At 40.1% G+C, this 19,225-nt stretch overlaps 2 long non-coding RNA genes across 2 annotated transcripts; both read right to left on the reverse strand.

Annotated features, from left to right (window-relative positions):
• Positions 1-6,322: 6,322 nt before the first annotated feature.
• On the reverse strand, positions 6,323-7,014 carry LOC145789750 (uncharacterized). Its single transcript, XR_014328039.1, has 3 exons — positions 6,847-7,014; positions 6,674-6,743; positions 6,323-6,577 (listed from the first exon to the last, which is right to left on the reverse strand). It is a non-coding gene; the product is annotated as an uncharacterized LOC145789750 (long non-coding RNA).
• A 47-nt stretch (positions 7,015-7,061) lies between these two features.
• Positions 7,062-7,773, reverse strand: LOC145789751 (uncharacterized). The gene is made up of 4 exons (XR_014328040.1): positions 7,674-7,773; positions 7,477-7,572; positions 7,281-7,385; positions 7,062-7,179 (listed from the first exon to the last, which is right to left on the reverse strand). It is a non-coding gene; the product is annotated as an uncharacterized LOC145789751 (long non-coding RNA).
• Positions 7,774-19,225: the final 11,452 nt, after the last annotated feature.

Consider the following 19,225-nt stretch of genomic DNA (forward strand, 5'->3'; position numbering starts at 1 on the left):
TTAAGTAGGACCAGTTGGAAATAGGCATGTATGGATCACATCACATGTAATTTCCATGCTACGCATCCATGATTGATCTATGTCATTTAGCTGTATTAGTATACGTGACTATTGGTGGGTCGAGTTACGATTGATGTAATGAAGACCGCTTTGATCCTATATTAATATAGTTAATGGACAAGATTGTTTGGATACCCTCAAGTTATGATAACAAATTTTTGAGCTCAGTAAAGTTAAGCACATTTTTCAGGATACATATGTGGTCTAGTGGGAGATTGTTAGATAATGTCTCAATGGGACCACATAATTAAATGTGGTGTTATCATTTATAAGAAGCCTACAATTTAAGTGATTCAATTTAGTTAATAGGCTTAAGGGTATATGTGTTATGGACCTAATGTGTAGATACTAGCTAGTTGTATAATTTCTATTTCTATGAGAGGCAGAAATAGAAATTAAAACATATTGGTTAAAATTGGTTTTCATTCCTTTTGAACTTCCACAACCTTTCAGTTTTGAAAACCAATAAATAGAAATTAAAACCAATAATGGTTAAAGTTGGTTTTCATTTATTTTGAACTTCCACAACCTTTCAGTTTTGAAAACCAATTACAACCTTTAAAAGGTTATGGTCCCTATTCCTTCCCAAGTGAAAAAGGTGAAAAAAGAAGAACACTGCCATTTTATTTTCTAAATCCTCTCAAGGAAAAACATAAGGCACCAAAGGGGAAAGGATTAGAAGGCAATAACATAATCAATAACAAAGAGTTCATTGATAATCACGCTTCCGTTTAACCGTTCATCAATGGATTCAGGTATGTCATTTTGTCTTGATTTCTTGATAATACACATGGTAAATGATCAAAAGTGTAAGGTTTATGTTCTGAAATTTATGTTAACAATGGTTGTGTATTTTGGGAGAGTTGTTTTTTTGGGAGTTTGGGATGATTTGATATTTTGGGAGAATTTGAGTAGATGTGTGTGAGAGAAAAAGTGATTGGAAAGGAGAGAGGAGAGAGAAAAAGTGATTGATTGATATGTAAGTGAGAGAAAGTGATTTTGAAATTTTTTTTACAAAAACTCAAACCAAACAATTTTTTAGAAATTTTTTCTTTAAAACTCGTCTCCCAAATGCAAACCAAACTTAAATTTCCGTTTTTCCGCTCTGCTATACAGGTTATACAGAGTATACACCTCAATCTCATTCTCACTCCCCCTCACTGTCACACTCACTCCTCCTCCACCGAACCCAGCCTCACCGGCGACCACTCCCGACGGCCACCCACTCGTAAACCCAACCCACCGCTGTAGCCCTCATTTTCTCTGCTTCGCGAACCATAGCTCGACCGCGACCACCATCGGCTGTAGAGAAGGAATTTGTTGACGATAACGTGGGCTTTCAGGCCATAGATGAACCAGGTTCGTCCTCCAAACGCTGAAATAAAAAAGTTAGGGTTGTGATTCACAAAATATATTTGAAAATTACTGTTATGCAGATAGATAAATGGTATGCTTGAAAAATGCGGCACATATTGTGACGAACATTTATGCATTTACCTTTTAGAGTTAAAGTATAAATTTTGTAGAACGTAGTATGAATACGCAGAAACTGATCCAACATAAAATAAAAGGATCACATTTTTGCAGAACATAGTATGATTATGCAGATTGATAATTAGTTGAACGAATGCATATAGTTGTGTAATTTTCAATGTGCGATTGATAATGTGATTTTGCTGAATTTGTTGTCAATCACGCATGAATTGTTGTAATGAACTGCTATCAACTAATGTGTTAGCTGTGTGACTTGAATTAACTATTATCAACATTGATAACTATTATCAAACTGAACTTAAATGTTCATAACTATTACTGATTTGTTGATAAGTATTTCAGTGTGCTTTGTTGAAAATCACATGTGTCATTTGTTGATAACTATTTCAGTTTGATAACTACTGAATCACAGTCTCCAACAATCTGCCCCTAATCATTTCACTTCAGCATGATTTGTTGATAATAGTTGTTTAACATGTGTGATTGATAATTTACTTGACATTGACCTGATATGTTTGTAAAACTGCCATGTTTGTTCAGATTGAAAATGCTATGTGTGTAACATGTGTGTAATTAATCACAAATGCTATGTTTGAAACTGCTGTATTTGTTCAGTTTCAAAATGCTACGTGTGTACATTGAGCTACGATGTTTGTTCAAATGCTATTAACAGTTTAGTCTGTGTAACCTCTGTGCAAATGCTATTAAACATGGCAGTTTGAACAAATAGATGTTTTCAGTAAAGACACACTCTGTCCCTCAAATTAAGCTAGACCTGCTATTAAACCCATCAAACAGAAGCATAGTAGACCACTACAAATTTCTCATGTATGCGGATTTAAAAAATGGCTTCTTCTTCTAACATTAGCAACATAAGATTACAAACGAGGCTGTGCAATTATGGAAGAACCGCTGCCATACGTATTGTCAGAACAATAAGAATGGAAATGAAGGGCGTTTGTGCTTTGTTTGCCCATCAAAATATGTAAGTATGTATTGGAAATTTTAATCCTTTAGTAGTCACAGTAATATTTGTCGTATTCAACTAACTGATTGTCATGCATTGTAGAGTACCACTCCCACTCCCCATTGCAATTACTTCAACTTCGTGGCTGAAGATGATAAAGGCGTTATGTCCACAATCCCTTCCAACACTAGAGCTGGTGATGCTTTAACAGTAGAACACTTCAACGATGTAAGGATGAGGCTTCATGACTTGGGAAATGACCATGGTCGAAGGCTTGAAAGGATAGAAAATATAATCAAAGCGATGGTGTATTTCATTATTTTTTCTAGGGCCTTGCTACATGCCCCTAATTTTTGGCCCCCTAATCCCCCTAAATTTCAAACCAAGGCAAAAAAAAAAAAGGGAAAAAAAAAAAAAAAAAAAATTGCCCAAAACGACGTCGTTTGGGGCATTAGGGGGATTAGGAGGGGACATTTTTAGGGGGACAAATCATTTTCCTATTTTCTATCATTGATAAATGATTTGTCCCCCTAAAAATGCCCCCCTAATCCCCCTAATGCCCAAAGCAACGTCGTTTTGGGCATGTTTTTTTTTTGCCTTGTTCTGATTTTTCGGGGGATTAGGGGCCCCCAAATTCAGGGGATGTAGCACAGCCCTTCTATCATTTTGTACTTGATCATGTAACTTTCGTACTTCTTTGTATTTTAGGAAATTGAATGGAAGTTTGTACCAGTTTTTGTTGTATTGTACTTCATTATGTAAGTAATGTTTATGGAATGAATTTTATTATGATGTAACTTATGTAACTTACTTAATAGCTTTGTGGAATGAATTTTATTATGGAATGAATGTACGAAATGAATTTTATAAGTTATTATGATGTGACTTATAATGTTAGTCTGTAATGAATTTTGGGAAACATTGGTGTCATTGTAAGAGCTTTGTGGATGCTATTTGGCAGATCTGTGGACGAATTTTGTGGATGGTATGTGGATTCATTTTTGTGGATGCTCTGTGGATGAATTTTGTGGATGCTTTGTGGATGACTGAATTTTTTCGGTGCATTGTCACTTATCTGTGGCCTGTTTTCTGTTGCAGGTTCTCTTATCTGGGTGCATCAATTTTGGTTGTAATGAACAACTTCTGTTATGTGTTGCAGGTTTGTTTGTAATTAACAGATTTGGCAAATCTGTTATCTGTCAACTAGTATCTGTTTGTCACTTATCTGTGGCCTCAACTATTATCTGTTAGCAAGTTGAAAGCAGATATAGGATGCGTGGTACATTTCTTCACCATCGTGCTGACTTCTTCATTAATGAATATCAATACTCTGTTTCTGCATGGTCTATTGTATATTTTTTTGTTTGAAGGGGAGCTGATTAGTTCATAACAATGCACAATGGGAGAAAAATTGCTAATGCACAGGTTGACCCCATGGGGTATGCTTCCACACAACCGTCGTCTTTGAAAAAACAAAACATTTTGTGCCCATATTGATGTTAAGAGTGTATGAGACCGTTGGCTGGTTGTGCACAATTTTTGTTTGCAATTACAGCTTGTGATTCCAGTCAATGATTCCGACACTTAAACCTTGTTGTCCATATTGAACGATTCACAAACATGAAGTAATCAACAAAACGTAGGTTAATGATAGTTTCTGATATCGGTCATTGACATTACAAAAAAATTACCTTGTCATCGTACCAACAAAAATCATAAGACAGATTTTAGTCGAGGACGGTGACCCAAAAAAATACCTTCAACAAATCATTTTGATGAAGACGTTAACGCATGCACCGTTGCAATGGTTAGCAGAGTATGACGGTCTGTTAGTTTCTAAGTCGTTTATTTTCGCGTGACGATGCCATCTCACAAGACTACGCTTACTATGTCATACACATGTCCAGGTCTGCTAATCCTCGCTCAAATCAACAACTTCGGAGTCTGAGTAATCTGAAAGGTCAGGGTCCGATACCAGTGCAGGATCCTCCATTATAGCCTTTATCGCAGATGCCGGGTTCGATCCATGTATCTTCGACTCTGCCTTTGCGTCCTCTATCTGTGAGTTCCTAATGAGTCGACGAGTCATTTGATCAACCTCACTTTGCAAACGATGCCTAAGTTGGGAGTCGCTGACATGAGGGAATTGCCGCTGCATTTCAACCGATCAGGCTTTTGTGACCTTCAGAAAAGCACATCGACAGTGGTGTTCACACTGAACTCGTTTGGCAAACAGTGAAACTGGAATTCCAAAATACTTCCCCAGGCAAGCATCTTGTATTGGGGTGCAGTTGTAATCCCGTAGAGGTTCAAAACTCCACAGTGGGAACCCTGTTTCAAAGAAACGTCGATCACCGAAGGAATCAATATACCCACCTGCATAATCCAATTCTGGTGACTTCGGTCGGGAGCTGCCAGCCGTTGCAAGTGATTGTCCACGACCACGTTTACCGTGGTGTGCATCCATAGGTGTGAAGCTTCTTGATTGAGTCCAACTTTGTTTTCGCAGGTTCACGAAGAATATATGGACGCAAAAACAAATCCAAATGCAAAGGAAACAACACTGGTTGCAAACTTTTTTGTGGTTGGTTGTAAATGTTAAATTACCTTCAACCCATAGTCATTAATACGTTGGTGGTAGGTTTAAAGACGTGAACACACTTATTGTTGTTTGGTGGCAACAACTACCCAAACTGCGTAAAAGCAACTTAATGACTGCGGGTATTGCATTTAAAGGTTCGGTGCAATTGGAACGGCATATGTATCTGATAAGAGCAATTTTGCTAACCTTTATGGATGAGTAGACATGTAATTGGGTTGGGGCACAAATACAAATGACGAATGTGACTGTATGATGAACTGTGGGTGTGGAAATCAATGACAGTGGGATAGTACTGATGGAAGGTACAATGCATGTGTGTTGGAAATGCCAAATAATGGACGATCAGGGGTACTGAACGGATGACTTGGTGCATGCAAGAAGGAACGAATTTTTGCAAGATGAATTCGGCTAGTTTGAGAAATTAATACGATGTATGTCACAATGCATGAGGTCTTCTGCAAACATACAAGTCATGTACCATATATTACAAATACTTACAGCATAGTGTTGTGTAATATTATGAATCTGTACATTCTTTTAAAAAAGTAGTCAGTAAAATAAACCATACACATATTCCTACAAAATGTCCGATTCGAACAAGATTGAAGTTATTGTTGAAGCTCATGTTGCTCCTGTATTCCAGCAGTTGCAAGCTATCTACGAAAGGCTGAATGAAGTGGACACACGGTTGTCAAGTTTGGAGCGGCAAGTCGGTGCTATCAAGCAGAACGTTGATTGGCTGACCGATGACAAATTGGCGGCGGACGAAGCGAAGTCTGATAAGACAATGGATGAGGACAGTCAATCAGACAGTACGGACAACTCTTCAGAAGACGCTGCTGATGATGCAGCAGATATGTAGATTTGATTTATTTTTTTTGTATCCTTCCCTGTAAGCCATGAAAGTTTTTTTTTGGCTGGAGTCATATGTGCTAATGGGCTGATATATAACTTACCTACGAAGAGTATTGAGTTTTCATTCATAATGTGGTTTCTTTCATTTTTGAAAATTAATTTTCCCTTTTTTGTAATTAAATTATAAATTAACTTCGGTAACAAAAGCAGCCGTAAATTATATACAGTTACAGTCACATTCATCCGAACAAGAAACATGCGTAAACAAAATAGTACTAAGTCAGCAGCCACATCGACATGTTTGATCCATGTTTACATCGACATGTTTGATCCATGTTTACAGTTGGTCCATATTTACATCATCCAGCAAAAACAATACTGGGGACCCATAATTAACATCCATATTGAAATCAAAGAATAAAAAATTAGTTAAAGTCCTATTGCCACCCAAATTACTGGCGTACTGGCAGCCCATTCCCATCACTGGCCTAGCTTGTGGCATTGCTCATATGAAGGCACTCCCGGTACTCTGCGATCTTTACATTATTGACATCCATAACGATGTCAACCAACAACTTATGACGCACAGAGGGAGCGAACTTTGTCCACAAATATCGTAAGACAAATCAGTTAAAATTAGAGGACGTACGAGGAAGGATTTGATTGACAAATGGAAATTAAGCGGTAAAATGTACCTTGTGTGGACCGGGGCTTAAATCAGGTTGCTGCATGAATTTGATGACGAACATCCCACAGTCAAACGTGCTACAAAAATAATTTCACATTAAAGTTGTCGTCAATACGTAATAGGTTCATTAAGTCAGTCATGCAGCTTAGACATTAATGTGAGGGAGGGATTGTGGATTACTCGTCCAGTTGTTGTACTGGCCTCTCGTCTAACATGCAGCGGTGGAAGCTACGCACGTCTGTAACATAATCATTTCCAAAGTGTAGTTGCAGCAAGTCGTGCATAGTTTCAACCTGTTCCACAAGGTTGAAGTTGGTTTACGTAAAGGATGTTCAAGTTTTTTGTAGTGTTCAGAAATGCACCAAAAGGACATACCAAAATTTTAGCTGTATTTAGCTTCCTTTTGTTCGGTCGGTTGGATGGGACTGAGTCGAATAGGTAGGCTACACGGTCCACCATATCAATTTTAACGCACAACCAATGCACTCCTCTGTAATTGAAAGGCATGTAAATCTACACGAAAACACAACGGCAGACCTTGTTTAGAGGCCATGCAAACATGTAATGGCTTTCATATTTTCGTTTTAATATAACGGGATGAACATTGATATTACCCTCTGGCATGCATCAATCGCACCAGTGTATCTGTCATGTCCGAAAAATGATGTGACGATATGTTCATGGTCCAGAGGTTGCATATCTTTATTTAGAATCATAGTCTGCATGTGTAATGCGTAAAGGTCATTGACGGAAACATTTGTCAAAATATGTCATACACAATACACAACGTAGCTTTAAACACTTACTTACCGACAGATATACGGGAAAGAACCAATCAGTGTGCCTCCCGTCATTGTGTAAATCCCTCTGTCGATTAGTCAATTGCACCACCACCAAGTTGATTGGCTGGAACATTGTATGCAAGACACAAGGCAAGTTGATTAGAAAGGTTTCTGAGTTAGGGGTACTGAAAAACGCAGGTTCATATTTGTGCAGCCAACACTTACAGTGTCGGATAGCCACGACCCTGGTTTGAGCGTGCGCATGTCACGCCGGGTGCCAACTTCACATGCCCGTCCATGAAGATTCATGGAAACAACAATGTCCCTACAAGCAATAAATGATCCTTAGAACGATAATTATTTCACAGTGGACTGTCATTGAAAATTTGCAAGTAGTAAATGAAACAATACATTTCATTTTTGCTATCGTCAAATACATAGTGAAGAAGTTTTTGTTCCTCCGCCGATAACAACCCTTCGCTGTCCAACATCGTCAACGAGTCCTACAAAAATAAACAGCCAACTAACAGTACACATTTCATAAAAATATTGAAGCTTATATTACAAGGTCTGTAGTCATAAAAAAAAACGTGAAATGATGTAAAAACTGTGAGCCTCAGAGTTTTCCCAACTTGTGATGTTTGGTGCGGAGTTTGTTAGAAATGTGTACTAACATATGGTAGCAGTCATAACTGCAAACATGCAATTCTTTGACAACTAGTACAATACAACACAGATGATTGTAAAATTACTGATTCACATTATTGATGTGGGCATGAATTGGGTATTCACAACTTGTGGGGCATTAAAGGCAGTATTTGTACCTTGTTCACGTTGTCCACACCATCAACATCCACAGGTGAACTGTTGTCGTCAACTCCACTATTTGTTTTGCTATCGATGCACAATTGCATATCCCCGACCTCAGTGGCTTGAACTCCACTTCCGCACATTTTTCCTTTTCCTTTTCCTTTTCGTCTTCCCTTTGCACTTCCTCTAACGATTCCAGTTGCTCCCAATGGTTTGCCAAGCTTAGTAGGAGAAGTATGCACATCGCACGCCACGTTCTTCACGCCCAGTCCTGACTGAAGGTCAGGACTGTATTTATCTTTAGTTTCATATGTTTCCCCTGACTGAAGGCCTCCCTTCTTGTTGTTGTCCCCACCTTCTTCGATGTTCAACTTGTGCCCATCATGCAAATGACTTTTGTCCCTTACCAAGGTTCCCTTCAAAATATGTTGTTGGTGATCCACCCCTTGTACATCTGAAATATTACACTCCATTGGGTTAACTTCGTCCGATGGTTTGACCACGCCATCCTCATGCGCCTCGACTCCAACAGCAGGGTCCACACCCTGTTTGGCCACGCCTGCCGGTTGCGGTGTAGAGAATATACCTTCAATGAGGTGGTGTAGCATTTGCTTCAGTTCACGTAAATTGGTTTGTTCAGTGAACGGTTCGTTGCAGCCCAAACTGAAACGTTGAAGCAGTTGCTTCAGCATTTCCTTCAGTTGAGCAACATTGGAGGAGAGGTTAATGATACACACATCATTGCCTTCCACCTAATTATACATACACATTCGTGAACTTAGTCTTACAAACCATCTTCAAATGATGTGGCTCAACTGTGTGAAAATTGCGTAATGCTTGGATGGATTACCTTGTCATTGCGAACAACTTGCTTGCCTTCGAAATGTCGCAACATCTCCATTAAATCTGTTTGGTTGTGGAGAACTTGCTTCATCATTTCCTTCAGTTCACGAATGTCGGACTCCAAATTGCTCATACGGACTTCATTGTACTGTCCTGTTTGTTGGTTCTCGACATGGCATGTATCCATGTCAGCATCATCGGCGTTACTGTAATCAAACTCCACCTAATCATAGAAACGCATAAATGAAGTCTGACATTGTATGTTGAAGACAAGTGGGTCGATGGTGTGAAATGTGCACAGTGGTAGGAGTGCTTATCGCAATTGTTGGGAAATTTTGCTTCCTTCTGATACGTCGCAGCATCTCCCGTATTTGGGTATCACCCCAATCATGAAGCCGAGGTGTGGACCGCGTCGTACTCGAGCTCAGACAAACACAATCAAGGTACAACAGCTGTGGACATTAAGGGGCACACCATAATTAAGTTGTTCTTCCCACAGAAATGAACTATATTCAGTAACAATGACATTCATTATTCTCAATTTTGCAGTGGAACGTACATAGCATACCGATTTTGTTGAGGATGCTGTCAACTTTATAGGCACATATCATGCAATGTTTTTTGGGGAAAAAATTGTACAGCACACCAAGGACTTTATTGATGAAACCAAGAAAAAAAATTTATGTACATGTTCCCCTCTTCGTAACGTAGTTTTAATTGGTTCCTCCATTGAGGTTCAGCATACTTTTTGCCCTGTACTCTTTGTTCTTAAATTCATGACGGTAGTCACACAAAATTTATTTCTGCAAGTACCATACTTGGTCAGGAAGAGTGCTGTTTGTCGTACTCACAAAGCAGGTACCATTGTATGTCCCAATCAAGGCCAATTTGTTGAACCATGACAGAACAATGCATGAAACACATGAAGGGGGGAATGGAAAAAAAATTCAAGGTATTGGCATACCATTAGCAGGAAAACACATCCAGTTGCACCGCGATGACCTTTATACTTCCGAACACTGTTGTGAAGGAATTGCAGTGTCAACTTTGCCCAATTATAAGCTCGCATACGATTCACGTCCTTCACGGCATGAATGAACGATGGCTTCAACCCGGTCATTGTGGTAGGACACAACATGGCCCCCAACACGTACAGCGCAAATTTCCGCCGAAACTCGTCCTCCACACCAGCAGTCTCGGTCAGATAAAGTCTCAACTTGTTCAAAGGAATGACTCCATTAACAACTCCAACCTCATCGTAGATATTGGGATATGCTTCCAATGACCCAGCCAACTGCACGTCATCGCCTTCACACCGTATTCCTAATAAAACATTAACTGCCTTACACGTGAGCCTGACTTGACAACCATGAACATTCAATGAACTACTGTCAGGATCGAAGTTCTGTACCAACCATGCGCACAAGTCGTGATCTATACGTGTACACTTCATCCCCAGGAGGCCAACAAACCCAATGTCAATGAATGCCTGCTTTTGTGCTTCGTTGAACCGGTTAACTAGCTCAATAATTGACTTCAATGATATGCGGAGTTGCCTTTTACCCTGCACATTTTTTACCCTTAAATTAATACAAAAATACAACCAACAATGTCAGCAAAGCAGGACCTAGCCAAATGCATTTACGAAAACATGAAGTACGTAATGACCTTTTCAGCCTTCGGTGCACATGGTACTACTTTGGCGTGTTCCTCAGCGCTCGCCTTAGCCATTTCCACAAACCTCTTTTTCTCATCAGAGAGGAGTGCCTTCCACCTTTCCCCAATCTCCTTTCTAGTCTTTAACCAAGAAAATGACAGACGTACAAGACAAGTAACAACTATGAGTCCGAAATTACTGTAACTACAACTTTATGCCAAACGCAATCTGTGTGCATTGTTGGTAATTAAATAAGATTGCAAATACAAATAACAGTTACAGAAAAAGTCAGCGACAAAACGTAGCTGGACTTTTACAACGAATTGAAATTTACAAAAACAATAGGAAGGTGACATTATTACATGCTACAATCCTACAAACGCGAAACAATCACAAGCCCACTACGACCATTCAATACAACGTGTGGATAGCAACCCAGCGATGTGTTTCCATTATAGTGTATTATAAAGAATACAGATTTCAACACTCACCATTTTTCGTCGAGTGTTGTCTGGCCCTTGCATTTCCTTGAATTGTTGCTGGCTGCATGCAAGCATCGTCAAGCTTATCATCACTAAATGTGAAATATGAATACATATATATATATATATATGCAAGTTTTTATGTCAAGCTGGCCCCGAAATCGACATAAGACAGCTTTCGTACATCCGGGACTGAATCGACACCAAGTTAAACATTTTCAGACATGCGGAACAAAACCAATTTGAAACATCACAAACTGAACTTCGACGAGGCGCGTAATTTCAGTACGAAATATGTAATTCCAGATTGTCAAAATAAACAACTAGTACCTGTAACAAATGAATGGTGCAACTGGCCGCTTTCGACAAGAGCCAGCGATAGTGTCAGACATTTGGATATGTTGTTCGGCAATTGTCTTCAATCTTTTCCTTCCCCTTATGAAAGAGCAAATCATACAAATTAGATTGAAGGGAGAATTACAGGGGTGGTGTACACATTTTGTCCGTTGTCTAATTTCGATCGATGCACTTTAAACTACCTAAATTGTGACAGTCCATTTCAAATTTCGTGGACATTTTCGGTCAAATTGCTAATGCCGTTTGTCATTTTTAAAACAAAGATTGTAATGTCAATTGATTGAGATTATGTAAGTTCAGTAAAGTTATAAGTTGACTACAACAAAAAGTACAGTTGCCACGTATATGCATATTTTCTGATACAAAACAGTGAAGAGTTGAAATCAAATGGACGTAATTGAAACAAAAGTTCAAAATTGATGGTGCAAAGCGAGGCCATTCAAAATTTGTGCAAAACAAATAACACAAACACAAAAGTACAAGGGCTGCTGTAAGAATTGATCCAGAAAAAAATCAGCGTATTCCTTGGTGATGGATTTCATTTGTTTACAAACATATGTACGAAACCAACTGGTAGCAAGTCTTTAAGGAGAAAACTAACATTGTTGGTGCGAGATGACCAATATCCATCAGATGCAATGACGACAACTCCTGCAAAGTATTGCAATCAATATTTACAAGAACACAAACAAACGGCTGCAACATGTGGCTGTTAACCTTAAAATTTTGCATAAACACAGACAACAACACGCAGAATTTCCCAACACATATATAGATTTTGAAACAGATAAAAGAAAGGGCACACATGGAAATTTTGCATTTCGTTCACACAGCTTACAATTAAAACAATTATGTGTACAAGCGATAAATGCATAATTTCCCAAATCTTCAAGAGGAAGGACTACATTGTGTTTTTTATTTAGGGCTGAAGGACTACACGCACATACTTTTATGAAGGCCCGACTACAAATGACAAAGAAGCAACTGAACTATTTCATGACGGGGTTAAACAATCAGGACACGATTCTTCTGTGACAGAAATTGGTGCTCATCCCAGGCACAAAAACCAGATGAAACCCCATCCATCAAGTTGAGGGCTTCAATTTCCTACTGAGCAACTTGGTTGCAGAGAATCGAGGTGGCTGCATCGTGGCCCATGCTCCATTACCTTCGGGTGGTCAGATCAGAGAAGAATACTTTTCCGGGCGTACAAGCAAGTTTCATCAATTGTATGTCACAATGAAACAAGCAAGGAAATTGAAGCCCTCAACTTGATGGCTGGCCTTTCCAACAACTTAAGCAGCCAGAGACGTTGGCTGAAAACCAATACCTTCTCCCCACCTGAGTCGGACAACCCTAACAGATTAAGGAAGAAGTTTGGCTTCAGTCCTTGTCTAATATCCAACTTTTCTAAGATGTGGTCCATCCGGGCATCGTCAATGCCCTCTGTTTCTGTGGTTGACGTGTCTGTAGGTGAACTCTTTAGGAGGGATCTCAACTGTGCGTGCACATACAGTGTGCTCCCATCCGAGGTGATGTTCAACTTCTTAACTACGTTGTTCAGAGTTCATCTACAGACACGTCAACCACAGAAACAGAGGGCATTGACGATGCCCGGATGGACCACATCTTAGAAAAGTTGGATATTAGACAAGGACTGAAGGCAAACTTCTTCCTTAATCTGTTAGGGTTGTTCGACTCAGGTGGGGAGAAGGTATTGGTTTTCATCCATCGTCTCCGGCCACTTAAGTTGTTGGCAAGGCCAGCCATCAAGTTGAGGGCTTCAATTTCCTACTGAGCAACTTGGTTGCAGAGAATCGAGGTGGGTCAATCCTGGCCCATGCTCCATTACCTTCGGGTGCTCAGACAGTGGGCAGATCAGAGAATAATACTTTTCTGGGCGTACAAACAAGTTTCATCAATTGTATGTGACAATGAAACAAGCAAGACTGCCACTGCCTGCCAAAAAATATTACTAACGTACCCATCCATTCTCATTCTGCACGAAGGTCATAAAAAAGACAAATGAGAGTACGCATTCATGAACTCGCTCAATAAAGTCCAGACAGCCCGCAACTCATGAATGACAGCTACCTTCCTCTTCAAATGTAACTGCTGTATATATATGCAAGATGATAACTTCAATAGAAAGGTAACCGTCATTCAAAAGTTGCGTGCAATGACAGGCAAGGTTGCCCATTTCTACAAATTAGATTTTCTTCGTGAATTGCCTGGGCTTGTTGACCTCTCTGAATTTCTTCACCTCACCCTTACGACAGTTCGTGAAGTTGAAGAACTGAACAACTTCGTTAAGCAGTTGAACATCACCTGGGATGGGAGCACACTGTATGTGCACGCACAGTTGAGATCCCTCCTAAAGATTTCACCTACAGACACGTCAACCACAGAAACAGAGGGCATTGACGATGCCCGGATGGACCACATCTTAGAAAAGTTGGATATTAGACAAGGACTGAAGCCAAACTTCTTCCTTAATCTGTTAGGGTTGTCTGACTCAGGTGGGGAGAAGGTATTGGTTTTCAGCCATCGTCTCCGGCCACTTAAGTTGTTGGAAAGGCTAGCCATGAAAGTGAATGCTTCAACTCTTGATTCAGAATTGGGTGTGGGAACGAATAGCTCTCTACAAAATTTGGAAATCGTCATCCTCATTTCAACTCTTTCAATTGGCTTTCCTATGTTTTAAGTTGAATACCGTCAACTATGCATGAACTTCAGCACTGAAAGAAAGAGTTGTTTACTGTGTTACACGGACTCGGGTACGGGTCCCAGGTGCGGTATGTATGTACAGGTCCGACTCATTAAATCTTAACCCTACATTCAATGGTACACGGTGTGGGGAAAAAATATCATATTTTTAATCTAATATGTGCCATAAAATGGTACTATATGTAACTCACGGTGTCAAAATCACATTTATAGTAATTTCACAATAATTTGCACATATAATAATTGTGTTTTATACAATTATATAAGAAGTGTCCGTTGAAAAGTATCCGACACATATCCCATACCCTTGTCTGACTCTCAGGTGTCCGACACAGGTATTTGATCTATTTTGAAGAGTCCGTGTACCACAGATTGTTTCTAAACATAAGTTCTGGCAATATAAAATCACCGAGTACTACAAAATTTAAAGCACAATTCAACCGAGTGTGCTACCTGTTGCGGAAACAAGATTAGTCATTGTTTGTTTATCGAGTTTCTTATTTTTGCTTTTTTGGTTACTCGAAAAAAAAAATTTGTTTTTCCCGTGCCAACATTACACAAATTTCTTTTAAAGTCTTCTTTCGTTATATATAACCCAACCTAACAAGTTCGCCATGTAAATGCAGAACACCTTTTATGCTTGTTGCTAACTACTATCATACCTATGTTCAACTTGCAGCACTGATAGCAGAGGGAAGACTTCCTATTCGGAAGGGAGAAAATACAAAAATCGAGTACAGAACAGTTCCTATTGGGTCCATTTCGGTTAGCAGAGGGAAGAGTTCCTATTCGAATAGCACAAAATACCAAAATGGAGTACAGAACAGTTCCTATTGGGTCGATTTCGGGTTGGGTGTGAAGGTATATGCGAATGATAGAAGACAAACAAGGAGACAGATAATGTACCAGCACGAAATAAAGGAAATACCAACCGGATCAGACGAACCGACGGTGGTGCTCGATTAACCCTTGCGGTTGTGCTCCACCGACAAAAATCAACTCAAAAAAAGTATTTACGCATCCACCTCCATGGCTAGCCTTCCCAAGAACTCAAGCTCAGCACTCAAATATTGTTCTCTATAAAACCCTACAGCTACGGGGAAATGGAACAACGGAGAGACGGGCAGACAGAAAGACAAACAAAGAGAGAGGTCCGAGATGGAAGAGAGACGGACGGGCCGACGGAACTTACACCTCTTCTGAACACTTCGGGATTTTTTAAAGTTTTATACTTGTTCTGACAACCGACACCTTTTAATGAAAACTGACATCATTTATAAATTCATTTTCTTCATAAAAGTTACACCTTGGAACTTTATATCTTTACATTACATTAATTTTCTTAGTAAAAGTTACACCTTGGATCTTTTCTAAAAACGAAACATTCAGCTTTCATTGGGATTGGTCTTCTTTGGGAACTTATATCTTTTGTAAAAACGAAACATTCAGCTTCGATGATTGGTCTTGGGAACTTGTACCTTTTGTAAAAACTCACAAAGTTTACAACTATTCCTAAAGTTTACACCTTTCCTAAAAATTTACACCTCCTCTCGGAAATATTTACAACTTCTTGAAAAATGACACATTTTGTGGAAAAACCTTTTTCGTAAAATTTACACTTATTATTTCAAGTTACACCTTTAGTGAAAAACAAAACTTACATCTTTTCTATGGTCATTTACACCTTCTTCGGACAAACATACACCATATTTGAAAAGGTTATACCTTTTGTCAAATAATTTCTTGGTGTGTTTGGTAACGTTTACGTTTTCAGTTTATATTTGCAAAAATTTTATAAACTAGTTTTTGTTTATTTTTTGAAAAACATAAACTACAAACGCGTTTGGTAATTGACAAAATGTTTAAAAAAAATTTAAAATATAAAAAAGAGTGAGAAATGGCGAGTGATGGTAAGTGGCAGCGGAAGACGGTGGTGGAAAGTGGTGACGGTGAGTGGTGGGTGGTGGTGGTGGTGGTGGGTGGGTGATGGTGGCAGGTGGTAGCGAGTGGGTGGTGGTGGTGGTGGTGGTGGCGGCGGGTGGTGGGTGGTGGTGGTGAGTGGATGGGTAACGGTGGCGGGTGGTGGGTGGTAGCAAGTGGGTGGTGGTGGCAGGCGGATGGCGGGTGGTGGTAGGTGGTAGGTGGTGGTGAGTGGTGGTGGTGGGTGGGTGGGTGGGTGACAGCGGCGGTTGGTGGGTGGTAACGAGTAGGTGGTGGTGGTGGTGGTGGTGGCGGGTGGTGGGTGGTGGTGGCAGGTGGGTGGCGGATAGCGAGTGGTGGCGGGTGGTGATGGTGGGTGAGTGGGTGACGGTGGCAGGTGGTGGTGGTGGTGGTGGTGGTGGCGGCGGGTGGTGGGTGGTGGTGGCAGGTGGGTGGCGGATGGCGGGTGGTGGTGGGTGGTGGCGGGTAGGTGACGGATGGTGGTGGTGGTGGTGGTGGTGGGTGGGTGGGTGGGTGGGTGGGTGACGGTGGCGGGTGATAGGTGGTAACGAGTGGGTGGTGGTGGTGGCGGGTGGCGGGTGGTGGTGGCAGGTGGGTGCCAGGTGGGTGATAGGTGATGGTGGTGGTGGGTGGTGGTGGTGGCAGGTGAGTGGCAGATGGTGGTGGGTGGCTAGTGGTGGCAGGTGGTGGTGGCAAGTGGCTGGTGAGTGGTGGTGGCAAGTAGGTGGTGGTGGCGAGCGGTGGATGGTAATGGCAAGTGGTGGGTGGTGGCGGTTGGATGGCAAGTGGGTGGTGGGTGGTGGGCAGTAGTGGTGGTGGTGGTGGGGGTGGGGGTGGGTGGTGGTGGCGGAGGCGGAAGACGGTGGTGGAAAATGGTGGCGGGTGGTGGCTAGTGTTGGGTGGTAAAAAAAAAAAAAACTGAAAGCTCAAAATGGAAACACATTTTTTGTGTTTTTATTTTTTGGCCAAATTTATAAATTGAGACCACTGATTTATAAATCAAAAATTTTGCCAAACAAGTTTTTATTTGAGTTTTTTAAGTTTTTGTAAATATAAACAGAAAACTGAAAACGTAAGTGTTACCAAACGGCCTTAACAAACTTTATCAAAAGCTTATTTTCCATAAAACGTGTAAATTTTCAAAAAAGGTCTAACTGTCTTCACCAAAGATGTAACTCCTATTTAAAAGGTGTACAATTTTTTAAACATGTTTGCTTCACAAAAGGAGTACCTTTTTAGAAGAGGTGTAAGCTTTTAAAATAAGGTGTAAACTTGCTGAAAACATATTTTCCATAGAAGGTGTAAGTTTTGCTGGCAGAAAAGTTGTAATATCCCATAAAAAGTCTAAATTTTATGAAAACAGTTATTCACAAAAGTAGTAACCATTCAGAAACGGTGTAAGCATTCCCACAAAAAGGTGTAATCATTCAGAAAAGGTTTATGTTTTTAACAAAAGGTATAAATTTTATTCAAATACTCCTTCCATGCAAGGTGTATATTTTCAAAAACATGTATGTAGTTTTCACAAAACATGAAAGATATGTCACAATGGTGTAACTTCCCATTGAAGGTTTAAAATTTAGGAAAATATAATTCAGATTTCCATAAAAGGTGTAAGCATGTTCAGAAAAGATGCAACTTATTTCAAAAAAGGTGTAAGTTCTGTTCTCATAAAAAGTGTAAGTTCCAATAAAACGTGTAAATTTTTTAATAGACATGATTTTTAATAAATTAGTAACATCTCACAAAAGGTTTAAGTATTTCAACGAAAAGGTCTAAATTTTGTAAAATAAATTATTTCACAAATGTGTAACCTTTTCACAAATACTGTAAGTTTTTTCACAAGGGATGTGAGTAACTTCACAAAACATGTAAGTTCCGTTTTTCCCCCCCCAATACCTGGAAGTTCCTAAAATCCAATCACACTGTATTTGTCTTGTTCAAATAATGGTAATGTGAGAGAGAAGGGTGTTTCGGAGGGCTTGGCCTTTCTCTGAGTAGAACTCCGTTTCAGAGACGATGAGTCTGGGAGGGCTTCGAATAGCGACTCCAAGTCCAAATCCAACCAAGTATGTCAATGTAAAAGAGAACCGTTTTTAATATAGAGCAACGGACAGACAGAGAGAGCGAGAGAGAGAGAGAGAGAGAGATAGACTGAGATCAACAGACATAGAGACCTAGATGGACACTGATCGACAGAGCAGCCACTCCGAGATCGACAGAGGGACCGAAATCGACAGAGATCGACGGAGAAGAGACCCACATGGACACAGACAGATCAAGATCGCTGGAGACAGACCGAGATAAACAGGGATCGACAGAGAGAGACCGACATCGACGGAGAATAGGCTGACATCGACACAGAGAGACCAAAATCGATAGCCAGAGAGAAAAAAACCTTTGATTTGCGGCGGCGGTCCCAGTGGAGGTGCCGATCTCAGAAGGCTGTGAGCACCGGAGGCCACCGACGCTTGGGTGGTCAGCGGGGGTCACGAACCCTTTGATTTGTTCAGTGGTTGTCCCAATTTGTTTATGAACACTTCGAAATGAACACTTGATGTTACTCCTTTTGTGTTTACTACGAATACTTTGAAATGAACACTTGATGTTACTCCTTCTGTGTTTACGAACATTTTGAAATGAACGCTTTGTTACTCCATTTGTGGTTATGAACACTTTGAAATGTTACTCCTTCATACTTTTCGTGAAAATACTTACACCATTTTTGAAAAGTTACTCATTTTGTTCAATAAATTGTACCGTTTGTGAGCGGCAACTTAAAGCTTCGTCGGAAGTCACTTATAGCATTTGTGATAAAAAAAAGCATAAAATTTACACATTTTGCTTAAGCTTACACCTTTTCGTGGCAGGGCTTACACCATCTTTGAAAAGTTACTCCTTTTGTGTAAGAATTTTTGGCATAACATTTATACTTTAACTTCCAACTTACACCTTTTGTG

The sequence above is a fragment of the Camellia sinensis genome, chromosome 4 (genome assembly GCF_055761805.1).
Source record: "Camellia sinensis isolate YWXY chromosome 4, ASM5576180v1, whole genome shotgun sequence".
In the NCBI taxonomy this organism is placed as follows: Eukaryota; Viridiplantae; Streptophyta; class Magnoliopsida; order Ericales; family Theaceae; genus Camellia; species Camellia sinensis.